The sequence below is a fragment of the Stigmatopora argus genome, chromosome 11 (genome assembly GCF_051989625.1).
Source record: "Stigmatopora argus isolate UIUO_Sarg chromosome 11, RoL_Sarg_1.0, whole genome shotgun sequence".
Classification (NCBI taxonomy): Eukaryota; Metazoa; Chordata; class Actinopteri; order Syngnathiformes; family Syngnathidae; genus Stigmatopora; species Stigmatopora argus.
The window spans coordinates 788,195-806,901 of record NC_135397.1 but is presented as its reverse complement, the minus strand read 5'-3'; the positions used below and the strand labels follow the sequence as shown (position 1 = coordinate 806,901).

The 18,707-nt window shown below is 43.0% G+C and overlaps 1 protein-coding gene across 1 annotated transcript in view; it reads right to left on the bottom strand.

Annotated features, from left to right (window-relative positions):
• The window catches only part of zmiz1a (zinc finger, MIZ-type containing 1a), a 94,115-nt gene that overhangs the window by 56,528 nt on the left and 18,880 nt on the right, over positions 1 to 18,707 (bottom strand). The window contains exon 3 of the mRNA XM_077612686.1: positions 8,936 to 9,031. The gene's annotated coding sequence lies outside the window, so the exon portion shown is untranslated. The remainder of the gene's footprint in view (positions 1 to 8,935; positions 9,032 to 18,707) is intronic.

The following is an 18,707-nucleotide window of genomic DNA, read 5'->3' as shown; positions in this document are numbered from 1 at the left end:
CATCCCGCATCCAGCTGTCACTAAACTCTTTCCTTTGACGCACTGGCGGACATTTCTTATCGCTCGCAATATTCAAAAAAAGTCACGTGGAGTCCCGTTTGGGCCCGCTTCACATTTGTAAAACAAGTGTAAACATATCCAACAACCACCAATTTTGGTTTTGTACCCTTGCGATTGGCTGGCCACTAAGTCAGGGTGCCCATAATTGGTTGGGAGCAGCTCCAGCACCCCTGCGACCCTTGTGAGAATAAGCCGTATGGAAAATGAATGGCTAGCCTAACCCTAACCCAGGTGTGTCAGACCCGATCGGCTTGGTTCGCGGGCCGCTCTAAGGTCAACTTGATTTCACGCGGGCCGGACCATTTTAGATATATTTAGATTTTTTTTTTTTTATAAATGGATTAAAAGAACTGGATTAAAAGCCCTGAATATTCAGTTTTTTATAGATCTAACACAATGTTTATTTGAGCTTTTTTTTAAACATATTTTTAGATTTTACAAAATGATTTTTGAACTAAAAACACAGAAAAAAATGATTAAAAAATGACAATTATTGATTTAAAAGGGGGAAAATCAGGAAATTTAATATACGTCTATCCTCTTCATTTGAATTTGATCCTAAAACAGAAAGTCGGGACTCATCATTTACTTTCCCGGGCCACACAAAATGATGCGGCGGGCCAGATTTGGCCCCTGGGCCGCCACTTTGACACCTGTGCTGTAGAATGGATTGGACAGACGCTTGTTAGGCTAAATGGACACTCTAAATCAGGGGTGTCAAACCCAGTTTTTACATATTTTTAGATTTTACAAAATGATTTTTGAACTAAAAACAGAAAAAAATGATTAAAAAATGACAATTATTGATTTAACAGGGGGAAAAAATCAGGAAATGTAATATGCATCTATACTCTTCATTTGAATTTGATCCTAAAACAGAAAGTTGGCACTCATCATTTACTTTCTTGGGCCACACAAAATGATGCGGCGGGCCAGATTTGGCCCCCGGGCCGCCACTTTGACACATGTGCCCTAACCCATGGGCCAAAGTCATTTATCAATTGCTCGCTACATTATATGTAGCATTAATTTTTACTATTCTAAAAATATACTGTATTTTCTCATATATAAGCCGTATTTGTAGCTCAAAATAATGATGTCTGAATCAAAGGTACGGCTTATATGCGCACAAGACTTTATTTACTCTTTTTCACCATTAGATGTTGGAAAATTAACATTTACTATTAAAATTAAAATTAAATAAAATTTACTATTTATTGGTTATTTTCTGTTTTGCAGTAAGAAAACAACCATTACTGGATGAATAACTAACTTAAAATTCAACAATTTAAAGGCAATTATAAAGGTGCGGCTTATACAAGGGTGCGGCTTATATGCGAGAAAATACGGTGGGCATGGGTAAAATATATCTTGAGAAAAATCGGATTGGACCAAAAGTCACAAAATCACATCCCTAGTGGAAAGGCGCCCTACGAGTTCAAGTCTATTGACCAATCCCGAGCACCCGCACACCTGCGACTGACCCCATTGGAGGGGCTCGTTTGCAAAGGCCGCGTCATGGCGACTTGAGCAGAGTCAAGCGGCGGATAACACGCAGCGGCGCGGCCAAATCTACATGGAAGTCATTATACTCGTCGGCGTTTGGCTGCTAACCAGCGAGTAGCGTGTACGCCCGGCGACGAATCGGGACGGGGGCCAACCGTGAAGCGCGAGGCCATCCCCCACTTGACCGGCGTGGGCTCAGCTCCACGTCACTTTTGTTGCCACTTTCTTCTCACGCAAGGATCCGCTCGCTCTCCCTTTCCTGCTTGGCGGCGTTCTCTCCAGCCGTTCTCAATTAGGAGAAGAAGTGGGGCGCCGCTACACGGAAAGAAACCGCCGCAAAGTAGCGCCGGCGATGGCGAGCGGCGTAAATCTGCCCTGCGTCAACAGGTTGTCGGTGAACTCTGACCTCCGTATTTAAAGAAACTCCAATATGGCAGACCGCTAACGACGCTAGCGGCGCGAATTAACAGGTCAATGCACTCCAACTGCACGACGAAAGATTTATGGAGGCGGAGTTTGGCCAGATCTCCGCCAAATGCCACCGCTCGGACAACACGGGCACCGGGAGACCCGCTCGTCGGAAACTAGCCTCGGCGAAAACAATTTGCGGCTCTCGAGAGCGCCGTCTCGGCGAGGACGGCATCTGTCGGCGGGGGCTCGACAGCCGCCTCTCCTAATTGGCCGGCGGAAAGAGCAATGGAGCCGGGTTTCCGCGCCACGTGTTTGATAAGCTATGCAAATGAGCCACAGATGGACAAGGACGCATCCAATAGGAGAACATACGGCCCGGGCTTTTGGAAACAATCGTTCCCGCGTCGCTACATACGTTCTCGTGGTGTCTTCGGAGCGCCATCGCCCTCGTGGGAATGTTCGAGGGGAGGCAAACACGATTTTTCTGACTATAAGTCGCACCTGAGTACAGTGGTACCTCAACCTACGAGATGCTCGAGATACGATGAAAATCTCGATCAAATAATTCGCCCTAGATACGATCAAAATTTCGAGATGCGACCAAGCCAGGTGGCCATGACATGAGAGGCCGTTTATCATTGTAGCGCACTGTCTTTGTTTGCCACATCTCTTTCGTGTATAACAGATATCTACGAGCACTGAACGATTTATTCAGACGAGTTTCGACCAGGAAACGCACAACGCACATGCGAGGGCTTTCTGGGTAATGAAGTATACTCGTGCACACAACACCGATAGCCAATGGCACCCTTTCTCACAATAAAACTTCATTACCCACAATCAATACGTGGGTAAGCTCAGCTGTTGCATTTCCTGTTATTTCTTCCTTAGCCTGTTAGCTCCCGCGATCGCTCATTCAAGACTACTTCTCGTTGGCAAGTGGTCGTGCGTTATCATATTGTGAGGACATTTGTACGCATCATTTTTGGAATATTTTGAAGGGAATACAACAGCAAACAGCCCATCGATTGCGAACGTGAGGGTGGAGGCGTGGCAAGCCGCTAACCCGGAAAACGAAGGTTAAAAAAAAGATTACAACAAAAGTAGAATTCAGTTTTGTGTAAAGTTACATTAAACGTATGTTTGAGTGTGTCTGTATATATTAATCCAAGTTCATTTAAATTTGTTTGTTCGGTTACAAGTGCGTTGTCGTGGAAAGTCCCCCCGAACCCCCCCTCCGCAAAATCCGTCTAATTTTAGTTCTATTAAACACATTTTATTACTATTAAACCACTAGTTATGTGTTACTCTATTAACAGATGGCGAATTGGAAGAAATAAAATATTTTTTCCAATCCAATATCCTGTTTTTGGTGTTTTTTCAGAGGCTTGGAACCAATGAATCTGTTTTGAGTTCATTTCAATGGGAAACGTTGGTTCGAGTGACGAGAAGATCGACATACGAGCTCAGTCCCGGTACCAATTAAGCTCGTATTTAGAGGAACAAACAAGAGCAAAACCGTTTGGGGAATCCGACCTCGGACACATTTTGCGAGCCCAGCGGATTGCGTCGCTACGACAGGCGCCACGTTTCCTTTGTTTGGCTTCCTGAAGGGAAGGGAAGGGAAGGGAAGGGAGCCCCCGGACGGCACCCCTCCTCCCCTCGGCTAACTCCCGCTCCATTAACAAGCGTGGCGCGGCGTGATGCACGGCGGCGTATTGCGGCCATTCATCAGAGCCGCCTGACACTTGACGGGCGGACGGCCAACAGGTTGTGTCATCGTAAAACGCGGGCATGTCAGGCCCGCCGCCACTCCGTGTCCCGTTTAAGCCTCTAATGTTGTTTTCCCGCGCGTAATTGACGACGGCGGACGGAGCGCCGGCCGGGTGACGGATGGCGTCGGCCGGCACGACCCGGGGCGACCCTTGGCCATCCGGTCGATGGCGGATTTCGGTGCATTTGCAAACAACGTTTCCCCGAGGAAATCACGGAACTGGAAATAAGCGGCTTCCGGCTCAAACGGTCAACATCGGAATACGTGGATTACAAACTGTAAGGACGAGTTGGTAAGACTTTAAGACTGCAACGCATCATGAAAATGGCATGTTTTGGGCGAAGAGGGCGTTTTATGGGAAATGGAAATACAAATACAGGAGGTATTTTATAAGATTTTAAGTCAGCGTTTGCTGAGCTTGCCACCCAATTTACTCAAACGAAGTCAAATGATTGGAATCTGTTCAGAAAATGCTTGGGGAAATAAAAAAAATAACAAAAGGTGCTCATTTATGTAAAAATATAAGACGATAAAGACCACAGGTGTCAAAGTGGCGGCCCGGGGGCCAAATCTGGCCCGCCGCATCATTTTGTGTGGCCCGGGAAAGTCAATCATGAGTGGCGACTTTCTGTTTTAGGATCAAATTCGAATGAAGAGTATCGATGTATATTAAATTTCCTGATTTCCCCCTTTTAAATCAATCATTGTCATTTTTTTATCCATTTTTTCTGTGTTTTTAGTTCAAAAATCATTTTGTAAAATCTAAAAATATTTATAAAAAAAAGCTAAAATAAACATTGTTTTAGATCTATAAAAAATGTAATATCCAGGGCTTTTAATCCATTTATTTAAAAAAAATCTAAATATGATATCTAAAATGGTCCAGCCCACGTGAAATCAAGTTGACGTTAACGCGGCCCGCGAACCAACCCGAGTCTGACACCCCTGATGTAGACAAATCAGCACTATGTGTGTGTATATGTATATTAATGATGCAATATTTCAGAATGATCTTGCCCGGACATGACTTTTTAAATGACATATTTATGTTTTTACTGGGAAAAACACACTTTTGAGTAGCACCACCCATTTCGTTATACGCAGCTATTGTATAATGACAATAAAGGCTTTTGATTTGATCTCCCAATTCCATACTTTGATATTTTTGGAGTATTGGACACTCTTGGATTTGCTCACGAGATCGAATCCGATCCTACCATTTTATGTTAAATGTTCTTGTTTTGGGATGGATTAAAAAAATGTCTCCTCCAAAAAGCCACTTCAAATCCGATACTTTTCCGCCTGCTCACAACGTCGAATAATCTCACCAGAAATCAACGACGTCGCTCGCAATTATTGCCAAATAATCTGACGTCCCTGTCATCCTCCCACTCTAAACATTTTTCTACTTCTGAGGCGGCTACGATAACCACGACGACGTTCACAGAGCCTTGACGCCCAGTTCCTTAAATTCACCCTAATTCCATCATTGATATGGAGACGGCCATCTGCTCACCTGGTGAAAAAAAAAAGAAGAAAATAGAAGAAAGAAGAACGTGATGCAAGAGGATGCAGGATGGAAGACTCTCCAAAGGCTTGGAGAAGTCTTTCTTCCATGGAAAACAAACAGTGGGAAAAGCCCAAGACGCGTAAAATGATGAAACTCCAGCTTTGGATACACGCGCTATCCCTAAAAAAATGCTTTTTAATATGGTTTTCGAGTGCCTTTATGGTGAAACCAAACAGCTTCAAGGTTTCGATACCACAATCAACCCACAAAAAAAATGCTAAGCGTATAATATGCGTACTAAAATGTCCTGAAAATGTAAAAAGAAAGCTTTAAATGGATGCTACATTTCATCACAGCCATTCAGTGAGGTGAAAAACACCCCGACTTAAACCCTATCAAACACCTCACTGACGGTTCTGATCCAAGTCTCTCTTTGCACTCCTGCCCATTTCTCCCAATACTAAAACGACCAAAATCTCGTAAATATTTCATTTTAACAACAACACTTTGGGGAAAATCAGTCTCTCATTGGATAAGTTCAATAAAGGCTTGCCCCGCCCCCCCTGACTTAAACCACATCAAACACCTAGGGATGAACGACAATGGATTTTGTGGACACAGAAAAAAATATAACACCAAGTTTTCAAACGCTTTGTTAACACAAAGTAATCATTTAAGCCACATGTGTTAAAGTGGCGGCCCGGGGGCCAAATCTGGCCCACCGCATCATTTTGTGTGGCCCGGGAAAGTCAATGATGAGTGCCGACTTTCTGTTTTAGGATCAAATTCAAATGAAGAGTAGTATAGATGTATATTAAATTTCCTGATTTTTCCCCTTTTAAATCGATAATTGTAATCTTTAATCCATTTTTTCTGTTTTTAGTTCAAAAATCATTTTGTAAAATCTAAAAATATATTAAAAAAGCTCAAATAAACATTGTTTTAGATCGATAAAAAACGGAATATTCAGGGCTTTTAATCCAGTTCTTTTAATCCATTTATTAAAAAAAATATCTAGAGAGATCTCTCTATCTCTCTCTCTCTCTCTCTATATATATATATATATATATATATATATATATATATATAGAGAGAGAGAGAGAGAGAGAGAGAGAGAGAGAGAGAGATAGAGAGAAGAAGCAACAACGAATCACTGTGATTATTTCTCCCTGTGTTTCAAGCAAAAATGCAGGGTGCAACACATTTCATGCAATACGAATGAGGTTTTTATGATATACCTTCACATTCAGCGGCATTTTTCTGTTGACTGACGCGCCGGGTTTACAAGTCGCATTGTGGGCCTGTGTATATGCGTGTGTGTAAGTGTGTGTGTGTGTGTGTGTGTGTGTGTGTGTATGTTAAAGCAGTCGCTTTCTATGCTCTGACGTCCATGCGCTAATCGCTTTGGCTGATCCCCGCTAGTTGTGCGCGTGTGTGTGTGTGTGTGTGTGTGTAGGTACGCGTGTGCATCCAGCTGTAAGAGCCAAAGCATCGTGGCCATCGTGGCAGATGCTTCCTTCCCGTGTGGTAAAATGGCGCACACACACACACACACACACACACATAAACACACCAATGAAGATGAAGCGTCTCCTTTGCTTATTTAGTATTTGCTGTCTGAATCCCGGCTAGCTGTCCCTCCCCGCCCGAATCCTCCTCCGACTTAATCCCCGCCCGCAAACGAGAGTGCAGGTGAGGCAAAAGCAATAAAGCGTCGCAAATCGGATCACTTTCAAATCTCGAGGACAGTTTTACGCAGACGGCACGCTCCAAAATTCCATCGTTTGCTAGCCAGCGCGGGATGGCGCCGGTGTATTTTGTCGCGGAAAAGTGCATTTTTAAATGAACTACCACCTCAGAAAGGTTCACCTGGATTAAAGTGGCGTTATTTGACGGACTGAAGTTTTGCCAAGACCAAACATTTGTTGGCGAGTTGGCGCTCATTCATGAATTGGGCGTATAAAATGAATTTTCAATGTACTTTAAAAAAAAACAATACAATAATTTATGTTGTAGTGAAGAAAAAGGCCTGCAGGAACCCAATTGCAACAGTTCTTTAAAACTAAGCACCCAAAAAAGGAAAAGGTAACTGAAGGGTTTCCAGCAAGCATACCGCCAGGTTTAAAAATGCATTTTTACTCCGCCATTGACGGCGAGAGACGTCCAAGCCAAAAGGATCACTGTCAGCCCTCCCAATCAAAATGGTTTGGACACCTCTCCTCGTCAACGGCAGCCAATGAGCTAACAGGAGCTGAAAATGACTTTAAGAAAAACTTTAAAAAGGTCAACAAATGCATTTTAAAAATACCTTCCTATGACTTATTGACCGATTTCTCGGACAGTTCGATTCCTTGTCCGAGCCGATTCAAGAATGGCAAAAATGTGGCATTTTTTGGGAGGACGAAGCATCTGTGGTGCATTTCTCCTTGTGTGTGTGTGTGTGTGTGTGTGTGTGTGTGTGTGTGTCTATGTGTAAAGTGTGTGTGTGAGTGTGTGTCTATGTGTAAAGTGTGTGTGTTTGTGTGTGTGTGAGTGTGTGTCTATGTGTAAAGTGTGTGTGTGTGTGTGTGAGTGTGTGTCTATGTGTAAAGTGTGTGTGTGCATCTGTGTGTCTATGTGTAAAGTGTGTGTGTTTGTGTGTGTGTGAGTGTGTGTCTATGTGTAAAGTGTGTGTGAGTGTGTGTGAGTGTGTGTCTATGTGTAAAGTGTGTGTGTGTGTGTGTGAGTGTGTGTCTATGTGTAAAGTGTGTGTGTTTGTGTGTGTGTGAGTGTGTGTCTGTGTAAAGTGTGTGTGTGTGTGTGTGTGAGTGTGTGTCTATGTGTAAAGTGTGTGTGTGCATCTGTGTGTCTATGTGTAAAGTGTGTGTGTTTGTGTGTGTGTGAGTGTGTGTCTATGTGTAAAGTGTGTGTGAGTGTGTGTCTATGTGTAAAGTGTGTGTGTGTGTGTGAGTGTGTGTCTATGTGTAAAGTGTGTGTGAGTGTGTGTCTATGTGTAAAGTGTGTGTGTGTGTGTGAGTGTGTGTCTATGTGTAAAGTGTGTGTGTTTGTGTGTGTGTGAGTGTGTGTCTATGTGTAAAGTGTGTGTGTTTGTGTGTGTGTGAGTGTGTGTCTGTGTAAAGTGTGTGTGTGTGTGTGTGAGTGTGTGTCTATGTGTAAAGTGTGTGTGTGCATCTGTGTGTCTATGTGTAAAGTGTGTGTGTTTGTGTGTGTGTGAGTGTGTCTATGTGTAAAGTGTGTGTGTGAGTGTGTGTGTCTATGTGTAAAGTGTGTGTGTGTGTGTGTGTGTGTGTGTATGTGTGTATGTGTACACTATGCTGACACAGGCCACTGGCTTCTCAGCGGGGTATAACTGGCTGGCTTTTTTTTTTTTTTTTTTTTTTTGGCCGGGTCCAAACAGGATCCTGCGCGGCTCCTCATAAACAGCAGCTGCTCGGTCCCTCCCCGGCTGGCGGCCCGGGAGGGTCCAATCAAAAGCCGCCACATTGCTCCCTCGCTTTGCCTTTGCATGCCAACTCTGCTCAAAGAGTTCCAAAGGAAGGGGGGGGGGGCGAGACGAACGGGGGGGGGGGGGGAGGGAGAAGCAGCCGAGACCAAAGACGGAACGAGACGGAGAGAGAAAAAGAGAGAGTGCGACCAATCCCCCGCCTGTGTAAGAAGCTGGCGTGAACTCTGACCTGCTCGGCGCTGCAGCTGCACCCTCCTCGCTCGGACCCTTCATGAATGGGCGGGCGGTCCCTCGCCGAGCCCTCCTCACGTCTCACGTGACGGCCCTGAGGAAGAAAAACACGACAATAAATGAATGTGACAAAATGTTGGAAAAAAAAAAAAGGGGAAATTAGTTCGGTGCCACGGCGTTGACGTCAGCGTATTGGATGCATCCGGGATTTTTTAGGACGCGAGCGCCATCAAACACGAATTTGGGGAGTTCTTTGATCGGGTGTGTGTACTACTACTACTACACTTTGCTGAATTTCTTATCCAAAGTCACATTTGTTCTTTCACCCCCTGCCGCCAAAAAGACGCCAACCAATATATATATATATATATATGTGTGTGTGTGTGTGTGTGTGTGTGTATATATTTTTTTCCAGCAACACGCTTATTTATTTATATATTTATTCATGTATTTATTTATTAACTTACTTATTACCTATCTATGTATGTCTAAAATGTCTTTTTCTGTGTCTGTATTCTCACCCTCTTGCTACTGTGGCAACAAAATATCCTGAATACAGGATGAATAAAGTTATCCAATCCAAGAACGCGACCAGCGACCTGGAGGTACAGTAATCCCTCGAATATCGCGGGTTCAACTTTCCCGGTTTCACTTCACGGCAGATTCTTTTTTTTTTTTTTTTTTTTTTTCTAAGTTCATAAAAATGTGAAAATCCACGCTGAAACTCGCAAGCGGAAGCCACTCCCCTTTCCTCCGCTTGCTACTAGAACTCACTGAAGTAAAAAAAAAAATGTAAATATATTATTTATTCATTTTATTTTTTTAAATAGGGGTGACCCTACTTGGCGGTTTTCCGTTTATCGCGACCATGTCTGGTCTACATTAACCGCAATAATCGAGGGATTACTGTATCCCGTAAATTCCCCGAACCCGATAGAAAAATGATCCTAAATTTACAGGAAGTGACCCGTAAGTGATGCAAAATGACAACAAGTGACGCACGGTGACATCACTACCGTTCCTCCTTGAACGGAAAGATCCCGTCTGAAGCTATGATGAATGCATTCCACCACTTGATGTTTGTTCAATTTAACGGGGGGGCGGGGGCGGGGTCTATTTGAATCCCCGCTCCGGCAAACACGTTTGAGGGCGTCCGGCGGCGCATGTTATAAGCGAGTAATATCAAGCTAATAGGCTTACGCCTTGCCACTGTATGGAACACGGAGGCCGTAAATCACATTTGTCTGCGACACCTGCTCACCCCCCCGGCGTGCCGATGCCGTTCCCCTCCCCCCCTTCCGTCCTCTTCTCTTTGGACACGCTCCAAAAAGCCGGCCTCCTCCCACTCGGTGGTCTTTCCAAGAAGACTGACCCCGAATCGGCAAGTCGATTGTTTACAATTGAGCCGGAAAGTACGGAGCCAAAACATTTGAGCTTCTTTGGCCGCCGGCCGAGGGCTTGGCGGGAACGAGATCGAGGGTCCGACCCCGGGCCGCTTCTGACCTTTCGTGGAGTTTGGACATTGCGCATGCTAGGCTAATCGGATGCTCTAAATCAAGGGTGTCAGACTCGGGTTGGTTCGCGGGCCGCGTTAATGTCAACTTGATTTCATGTGGGCCGGACCATTTTTGATAGAATATTTAGCTATACATAGCCTGCTATATATGGTCGTATTTTAAGAAAAAAAAGCCTTACTATACATGGTCATTTTTTAAAGAAAAAAAGCCTTACTATATATACTATGCCGTTTTTGACGAAAAAAGCCTTGCTATATATTATGTCGTTTTTTGAAAAAAGCCTTAGCATGGAAAAGCATGGTCATTTTTTTTCTTCAAAAAAACCCTTACTATATACTATGTCGTTTTTTTGAAGCCTTACATACATCAGGGGTGTCAGACTCGGGTTGGTTCTTTAACGTCAACTTGATTTCACGTGGGATGGACCATTTTAGATATAATATTTAGATTTTTTTTAATAAATGGATTAAAAGAACTGGATTAAAATCCCTGAATATTCATTTTTTATAGATCTAAAACAATGTTTATTTTAGCTTTTTTTTTAGATATTTTTAGATTTTACAAAATGATTTTTGAACTAAAAACACTGAAAAAATGTATTAAAAAAGGACAATTATTGAGTTAAAAGGGGGAAAATCAGGAAATTTAACATACATCTATACTCTTCATTTGAATTTGATCCTAAAACAGAAAGTCGGCACTCATCATTTACTTTCCCGGGCCACACAAAATGATGCGGCGGGCCAGATTTGGCCCCCGGGCCGCCACTTTGACACATGTGCTCTAAATTGTCCCTAGTAGGACCATGACAAGTGTTTCTTTGTCTCCTGGTTTCCTGCGATGAGTTGGCCACCGTTTCAAGGTGTCCCCCTTGCGACGGCCTGGGATAGGCTCCAGCACCCCCACCATCCTGGTGATCCCAGCAAAATTCAAGGTGACCTGCTCATGACTTGTGTTTTTACTGGGAAACACGCACTTTATGGAGTAGCACCACTACTTTGGTTATACGCAGCTGTTGTATAATGACAATAAAGGCTTTTGATTGGAAGAAAAATCAATAAAAATCAACACAAAAGATCAAAAATAAAAACCCATGACGACTCATCAAGTGTTAAGGCGTGGAGTGCAAAAAAAAAAAAAAAACCGAAAACAAAACAAAAAAATCAATCAACCCACCCGCCCCGAACCAGTCGATGATGTTCACGGGAAGAAGCGGACGCCGCAAAAGACGAGAAAGTCCACTTGGAGTCGAGAGCGCTCGGTGTATATGCATCGTTGATTAGCGCTATGCAAATAGAAGACCCCTCCAAAGCGGCGAGTGGGATTTCAAGCCCGGCGGCGGCAGAGTGAATCGATTGGCCGCGCGAGCTCGCCAGGATGAAACGCTTGACTGGGAGCGGCCGCCGTTTCTAACGATAGGGGAAATTAGCGGAGGAATAGCGCTTTACCAAAACAAACAGGCCCCTCCTCCTCCTGGCTAAAATAGTATCATTGTCCATCTCCCATTCCCTTGGGGGGTTACTTTACTCAATTCCATTGATGGGAATTCAATGAGCCGTAGGGGTGCCGGAGCCTACCCCAGCTGACTTTAGCTGGAATCAAAGGCCAGTCAATCACAGGGCACGAGGAGACAAAAAGGAGAACCCATCATAGCTAGGGGTTGGGCAATTTAGGGCACAGGTGTCAAAGTGGCAGCCCGGGGGCCAAATCTGGCCCGCCGCATCATTTTGTGCGGCCTGGGAAAGTCAATGATGAGTGCCGACTTTCTGTTTTAGGATCAAATTCAAATGAAGAGTATAGATGTATATTAAATTTCCTGATTTTCCCCCTTTTAAATCAATAATTGTCATTTTTGAATCTATTTTTTTCTGTGTTTTTAGTCCAAAAATCATTTTGTAAAATCTAAAAATATATATATATAAAAAAAAGCTCAAATAAACATTGTTTTAGATCTATAAAAACTGAATTTTCAGGGCTTTTAATCCAGTTCTTTTAATCCATTTATTTTTAAAAAATCGAAATATCATATCTAAAATAGTCTGGCCCACGTGAAATCGAGTTGATGTTAAAGCGGCTCGCCAACCAGCTAGCCTAGCATTGTGGAATGTGGAAGGAAAGCAATGATGGCAAATCCTTGGTGCGCACCAGCGACATTTTTCATCCTTTCTGTCACGTTTCTGATCTTTAAAAATAAATATCTTTGGAAAAATAGCTCTGGATTTCCCGGGAACATACTTGCCGGGCGGCCAGATCATTTGCGCACACGCTGACGCAAGCAAGACGCCAATCGGAGAGTCGGATCGCGCCAAAACAATATTTGTCTCGCTGGAATGCGTTCAACGGCGGCGGCGGCGGCGGTTAATTATGACAAACCGGCCGGTCCATTTCCGCGAAGATGACATTTGATACGATGACAAAGATGACCACGCGGTACGCTAACCGAACAGAGGCGCACGTGTAGCGCTTCCCGTTCCGCGGTCGAGCGAGTCGGAACCGGCGAAGGAGTTCTGTCGCAATCGTTTACGCCGTGTCGGTGCGAAGCGGCAACGCGAAAACAAATATGTCGTGAGCAGGATGCTCAGGTTGAGGCAAGTTGGCCGCTAATTGACTTTGACAGAGGCTCCTTGTGTAATTTTTTTTTTTTTTTTAAAAGGCAGCAGCGCTTGAAAAATTCATGCACTCTCGCTCCTTCTTTGGATGAGATCAATTACCTGTGCTGAAAAGAGTTGGAAAAAATGCGCTTGGCGGCACGGAAGCATGTCCACGTTGGCTAAGCCTTCGCGGGAAGGAAAGGAAAAGAAAACCACTGAGTCTGACACCCTTGATTTACAGTGTTCAACCAGCTAGCCTAGCGTGCATGTTTTTGGGATCTGATAGGAAACCGGAGTACCCGGAGAAAACCCACGCAGGCCGGGGGAGGATATGCAAACTCCACACAGTGTGAATTTGCCTGGGATCAAACCCAGGACCCCAGAACTGTGAGGCGCTAACTGTAGTTCTAGTTCATATACGTATATACAGTCATCCAAGGGTGTCAGACTCGGGTTGGTTCGCAGGCCGCTTTAACGTCAACTTGATTTCACGCGGGCCGGACCATTTTAGATATAATATTTAGATTTTTTTTTAATAAATGGATTAAAAGAACTGGATTAAAAGCCCTGAATATTCCGTTTTTTTAGAGATCTTAACAATGTTTATTTTAGCTTTTTTAAATATATTTTTAGATTTTACAAAATGATTTTTGAACTAAAACACAGAAAAAATGGATTAAAAATTATTGATTTAAAAGGGGGTAAATCAGGAAATTGGATATACATCTATACTCTTCATTTGAATTTGATCCTAAAACGGAAAGTCGGCACTCATCATTTACTTTCCCGGGCCACACAAAATGATGCGGCGGGCCAGATTTGGTCCCCGGGCCGCCACTTTGACACGTGCAGTAATCCCTCGAATATTGCGGTTAATGTAGACCAGATATAATCGGAAAAATCGTGAAGTAGGGTCACCCCTATTATAACCACCTTCTTTTTAAGTAGCAAAAGTGGCTTCCGCTTACGAGTTTCAACATGGATTTTCCCATTTTTAGGACGTTTTAAAACAAAAATAATAATGATTAATAGCAGAAAAAATCGCAAAGAAGTGATTTGGCAATAAGTGAAGTTGCAAACGATTTGATTGACGCGCCTACTTGGATACAAAACTATTTCCCAAAGAACAACAGATAATTAAAACAAATAACTACAATAGAGGTAATAGATAGTCATGACTTTTTAAAGGTTTTCTGACTGCTATCTGTCTCATCCAATCAATACGTTGCCACACGGATGCCAGAAAATATGAAGGAAAGAAATGGTCACGGTGACGGATATCCAATGCGCCACCAAAACAGGAGAAGCCAGGGCGCCCTTAATAATGGATGCCGTCGGAGCGGGGAGACATTTTGAAGCACTCTCCTCCCGCTTTCAATCATTAATGCGGTCTCCATCAAAACCACTTCAGACCCTCAAGTATCGCGTCTCTCTCTCCGAGGTGGAGGGTCGGCATCCCCACGTTAATCACCGTGATCTTTCCTCTGTTTGCTTCTGGCCCGGCCGCCGTCGCGTTAGGCTAACGACGAAGCAAATTGCTCAAAAGTCCCAGAGTAGCTGGCTAACTTAGCACTCTTTTTGAAGGGAACTACACAGTCACCTGTAGAGCCAGCCAAAGTTGAGGTCTTGGAATTTTTGGGGTACAAAATCTTGCAGTGGAGGAGGAGCTTTGTTACGGAAGATTTTGGAAACTCATGTGGCATCTGGTTACAATGGGGTGCTGGAGCCTATCCCAGCTAACTACAGGCACCAGGCGGGTGACATCCTAAATTAGTGGCCAGCCAATCGCAAGGCACGATCAGACCTGTCCATACATATACACACACACACACATAGATATATACATATATATACATATGTATATGTATATATACGTATATATACATATATATATATACACATACATGTATACATACATATATATATATATATACATACATATACATATACATATATACATATACATATATATACATATATACATATATATATACATATATATACACATATATACACATATATATATATATACACACATTTACATATATATATACATATACATATATATACACATATATACATATACATACATACATATACACATACACATACATATCTATACATATACATATATACACACATATACATATATATACATATACATATATACATATATATATACATATATACACATATGTATATGTATATATATATGTATATATACATATACATATATATACACATATATATATACACTAAAATAAAAACAATTTCTCGCATGACTAAATGAATACAAACACCTTCCATAGTTAACACCCATCCCAATTTGAAAAAAAAACAGTTCATTAGACTCACTAGCGCCCCTAGGGACTGATCACAGCAGCGCATTTATTGAGCAACAGGAAACATGACTAATCGCTTTGGATTTTTTTTTAATTTTATTTCCCACAGTTCTGCTAATGCACATCAAAAATGGTGGCACTCTTTTGTTTCCAATTTTCCCTTATGCTAAGAGTGTTTTTATTTTTGTTTTTATTCACCTTCTGTCAATGGACGCCACCAAACGTTGATCCTGAGAAGATTCGGAATTGTGTTTGCGTGGATTATGCAAGTCTGTTTATTTTGGTGCCTCCAAAGACTAAAGTGTGTGTGTGTGCGTGTGTGCATGTGTCTGTGTGTGTGTTTATGTGTGTGTGTGCATGTTTGTGTGTGCATGTTTGTGTGTGCATGTTTGTGTGTGCATGTTTGTGTGTGTAAAATAAGCCTAGTAAGAAAGGCAATGCGTCACGGGGTGAAAAGTGCAAGCAGAACACACTCTTTGCCCCGTGACTATTATTTGGAATTGACACAGATTCCAGTTTAGTGTGTTGAAAGTGACTTGAACAGGTTTTGGGAATCCACGTCCGCCGCCAAATGACAACCGAGGATTGCGACGCCTGTTTTTTGAAAGCCGAAGCTGTCCATTTCGAAGGAGGAGAGCGCGCCGTGATGGGAAGCCAAGCGACACGGGTCGCTTATCCTTCAAATAATAACGGCTGTCCGTTATCTAATCTCGGCCTGATTTCCATTCCGGGGATTTAAAACCGGTGAATGACATGGTTTTTTTTTTGCCTTCTTTTTCGCCAGGCGTCATGAAGGGGAATCATCGGCCGGCCGCGCACGCCACGCGAGCTGGCCTTTTACTCGCCGTCGATTCACGGGCGGAATCAAACGCAAACGGCGTCCGAGCGCACGGCTCCCGGGGGCCCTCGCGAACCCAGATGGGGCCGCAACTTTATCTGCAAAGGAGCATTCGGCTTTAGCGCGCCACTTTAGCTTCCGTCATCGGCACGGCGCGTTCCTTCGTTTTGTTCAAATAACGTGTATTTTGCGCGAATTGGTGAGTCATTGCCGATGAATGTGTGATTTTGCGTTCAAATATTGGCCACAAAAAACATAAAACGCTGACCTGAATCCTTTAATACAATAAATCACGTGTGTCAAAGTGGCGGCCCGGGGGCCAAATCTGGCCCGCTGCATCATTTTGTGTGGCCCAGGAAAGTAAATGATGAGTGCCGACTTTCTGTTTTAGGATCAAATTAAAATGAAGAGATAGATGTATATTAAATGTCCTGATTTTCCCCCTTTTAAATCAATAATTGTCATTTTTTAATCCATTTTTTTCTGTTTTTAGTTCAAAAATCATTTTGTAAAATCTAAAAATATATATAAAAAAGCTAAAATAAACATTGTTTTAGATCTATAAAAAAAACTGAATATTCAGGGATTTTAATCCATTTATTAAAAAAATCTAAATATATCTAAAATGGCCCGATGTACATTAAATTTCCTGATTTTCCCCCTTTTAAATCAATAATTGTCATTTTTTAATCCATTTTTTCTGTGTTTTTAGTTCCAAAATCATTTTGTAAAATTTAAAAATATATATATAAAAAAGCTCAAATAAACATTGTTTTAGATCTATAAAAACTGAATATTCAGGGCTTTTAATCCAGTTCTTTTAATCCATTTATTTTTTAAAAATCTAAATATCATATCTAAAATGGTCCGGCCCATGTGAAATCGAGTTGATGTTATTGCGGCCTGCCAACCAACCCGAATCTGAACCCTTGCAATAAATGTTTTAGCTAAACAAAGCCGTGATTCAAAGCAACTTTTCTGCGAGATGACAGCTAAGGAATTCCAATCCAGAGTCACATTCGTTCTTTTGCCGTCAATGGCAACCCATGAGTAAACGAGTAAGCTTAACATAGTTCAAAACCAACAAGAATTAGCCTAAAAACCATCACAAGCTGACCAATGACGAGGAAATTCCCCCAAAATGCTTTGGAAATGATCTCCAATTCCCAGGAAATGAGCTGTAATCACCCTAAAATGACCAGGAAGTCGTTGTTTTGGGCCAAAAAATAAAGAAAAACAATGTGCAATATCTTAGATTGTGCAATATTTTAGAATTCACCTTGCCCGGACGTGACTTTTTCTATGACTTATGATTCTTGTTTTTACTGAGAAACACGCAGCACTCATTTGGTTCTACGCAGCTGTTGTATAATGACGATAAAGGCTTTTGATTTTGATTTGATGCGATAGCGGACCGCCAAGCCCACTTTTTTTGACAGCCCTCCTGGAATACACGATAACGTTGATGGCGACTCGTTTGGCGAACAGTTGCGCGACGTGTGTGACCAGCTCGACATGTTCGACTGGTCCGCCACGAGGTAGCCGTCGGTTCACGTGCCATGCGTGCGCCAGTCACGCCACTCGGCCAGTCGGCGTGTGTCATTTTCCAGGTGACGCAAGCAGTTTTTCAATTGAATTCAATTGAATTCAATGCTTTATACTTGTGTAACGGGTAGCGCGTCAGCCTCACAGTGGGAGACCAGGGTTCAAATCCAGGTCGGTCCACCTGTGTGGAGTTTTCATGTTCTGCCCGGGCCTGCGTGGGTTTTCTCCGGGTACTCCGCTTTCCTCCCACATTCCAAAAACATGCATGCTAGGCTGATTGGACACGCTAAATTGGGTACTCGGATGAGTCGCCTAAAGACGTTTCGCCGACGGACGTTTGACAGAAGGACAGGTCGCCGAACGGACGTTCCGCCGAACGTTCATTCGGCCGAACGACATAATCAGGCATTTCTGATCATGCCAGTTTGACCTTACAGCCCATTAATTAAGATGTACTAAATGAACATTTTGTTAAATGTTAAATTCAGGCCAGGAGATCCCTGTTTGCTTAAATCGCTTTGACTGGAGGAGACGGTTTATTCCCGATTAAAAAAACGGTGCGTACAAACAAGACATCAAGACTAAAAAAAACAAATAAAAATAATATAAACACCCTCCAAATAAAAACTTAGCTTCCGTTTTCTGCAGTTCAAAACGATAGCATTTTTACCAGCCAAAGGCTAAAGACAAAACCCCCCCAAAAAGTCCTTTCTACCTCTTCCTGAACGCCAAACCACCCGCACGTGAACCCGCGCACGCACACCCGCATCACACTTGAGCTTTGAGGAGTCGCACGGCAAAAATGGAGCGACGGAGACGGCTAATTATAGCCTGGCAGCGGGATGGCCAGAAACAAACTTGATTATCATCATCGTCATCGTCATCATGGTGAAGAAGGCACAAAGGCCCGCCCCCCTTTTCCGCCGCAATCCAATAG